The 2,280-nt window shown below is 46.1% G+C and overlaps 1 long non-coding RNA gene across 1 annotated transcript; it reads left to right on the forward strand.

The window, feature by feature from the left end:
- Nucleotides 1-49: 49 nt before the first annotated feature.
- LOC121844807 lies at nt 50-1,962 on the forward strand. The gene is made up of 2 exons (XR_006082199.1): nt 50-864; nt 1,029-1,962. It is a non-coding gene; the product is annotated as an uncharacterized LOC121844807 (long non-coding RNA).
- The last annotated feature ends 318 nt before the right edge of the window (nt 1,963-2,280 follow it).

Raw genomic sequence — 2,280 nt, forward strand, 5'->3', positions numbered from 1 at the left:
AAACGTCTGTACCAAAACTTGATTAAAAATAAGTTTGACTAAAGGACAACACAGACAGAAGACACTGGCAACAGCTCAAATACACCAGCAAACAGTGTGTGTGTGTGTGTGTGCATAGTGTAAAACAACAGGCTGCCTTACATAAGGCAATGCAAACTAGTGTCATGTGGTGACAACTAGAAACAGCTACATGGCTCAACAACCTGTTCATCTATTTGTCCTTTGAACTCCTCCAGACACCAGGTCCTGGTGTTTTAGTTTGGCCCGGAGGGAATTCAAGATCAGGAGCTGAGTAATGAAAGGGACTTTTAGCATAAAACACGATTGAGATCTGAGCTTGTATTATGTGTTCTCATTTTGAGCTGGAAGAGCAGTGTTTCTTAACTGAATAAGAATGGACCAGGGTTTGAGCCTGGGTGTTGCTACTGATGTCCACCTGACAGCACTGTAGAGATCACAATGGTGAGTTAGACGTCTCTGCGTGACACACAGAGTCAAGAGCCTTCAGTGTAGAGCTTGAGTCTTGCACATAAATAGTATCATCATTGTCCAACACAAAGAGAAAAGTACAACGATTCAACTCCTTTCTGGCTGCAAAGGAAAAACAATCTTTGTGCCGGTAATAAAACCCAATACGTTGTTATTGGATCCATTGTACTTTTGGGACTATGCTATTGGTCCTATTGCATGTAGTATTTTGAATGTGCCTGCTGTTTGTCCTCCTGTCCAGGGTGTGGAGCTGGAGAGCACCAGGCTGGTAATCAGGTACCCAGACCGCTGGGTCCAGAGAACCCCTCCCTCTCCTCAGAGGACCAACTCTATAGGCCTCAACACCTCCTCAGCCTCCCAGTATGCCTCCACAGGGTAAAGACATCCACCTGTCATTCAAAACATCATTATGAGTTATTCTAAAGTGTTACCAATCAACTCATATAAACTTTTGAAATGTACAAAGTGATGGAAGGAGGAAGCAGGAGCTCAGGTGCAGGTGTTTGTGTTTTCATACTGTTTGTCTCTCTCTCTCCCAGGACCAGGAGGATGTCTCCCATCAATGGTGACGAGTGTTTCTTCTGGAGGACCACCGGCTGTTTCTATGGTGACAGGTGTCGCTTCAAACACAAGCCTGACCAGAGAGGAAGAGACAGGAAACCATGGCAACCCTGACCACCACGCAGGGACTGGATAGTACAGAGGGAGGAGAATGATGAGGATGAGGGACTGTGTCCCTACTTTAAAAGGGAAAAGGAGGTTGAGGGTGGGGGCGGGGGTGTCACCCCGTTTGTAGTCCTCTGGCACAGACCACAGATCCCAGACAGAACACTAGACATATATAATGAGTGTGTGAAGTGTCAATCAAAGTGAAGGGAGTGCACCTCTGATTTCCTTCCCCCTCTCCCTCGGCCGGAGCTGTGAAACATGGAAATGACATCATCATTAGAACTTGAAGGGATCTTTGCCCAGTGAACCTCCTCTATGATGACCATGTTGTAGACACTAAGGGGCTGACATCTGTTGTTATCATGTGTTTTACTGTGTATGTATTTATGGTCATGTGACTGAACATGTGACCTGAATGTGTCACTTTGAGACTCAGTGCCAGCATGATGCCATAGGGTGCCAAGTAATTGTCCCTACAGGGATAAATAAACAATGCTTTTAATTGAATATGGGGCACGTTCCAGGCAGACTAAATTGCAGTCACCTGCCTTCTCTCACAACACCTGGATAAGTGTTTGTTTAAGATGTCAGCTAACCCATCATGATTTAGCAAACTGATGCAGGACTGCACAGTCAGTGACGTGGCACGCAACCATGAGTCAGTCTGGAACATCACCAGTGTCCATGGGGTGTTCTAACATCCAGACCACCTTAAATGAAACAAGTAGTGTGCTACTGTGGATATTGGAACAAGACCCATAACACCTTCCTAATATTGAGTTGCTCCTCCCCCTTTCACCCTCAGAACAGCCTCAATTTGTCGGGGCATGGACTCTACAAGGTGTCGAAAGCGTTCCACAGGGATGCTGGCCCATGTTGACTCCAATGCTTCCCACAGTTGTGTCAAGTTGGCTGGATGTCCTTTGGGTGGTGGACCATTCTTGATACACACTGGAAACTGTTTAGTATGGAAAACCCAGCAGCGTTGCAGTTCTTGACACACTCAAACCGGTGCACCTGGCACCTAATACTGTACCCCGTTCAAAGGCACTTAAATTGTTTGTCTTGCCCGTTCACTCTCTGAATGGCACACATACACAACCCATGTCTCAATGCTTAAAC

Source organism: Oncorhynchus tshawytscha, unplaced genomic scaffold (assembly GCF_018296145.1).
Source record: "Oncorhynchus tshawytscha isolate Ot180627B unplaced genomic scaffold, Otsh_v2.0 Un_contig_1861_pilon_pilon, whole genome shotgun sequence".
Lineage (NCBI taxonomy): Eukaryota > Metazoa > Chordata > Actinopteri > Salmoniformes > Salmonidae > Oncorhynchus > Oncorhynchus tshawytscha.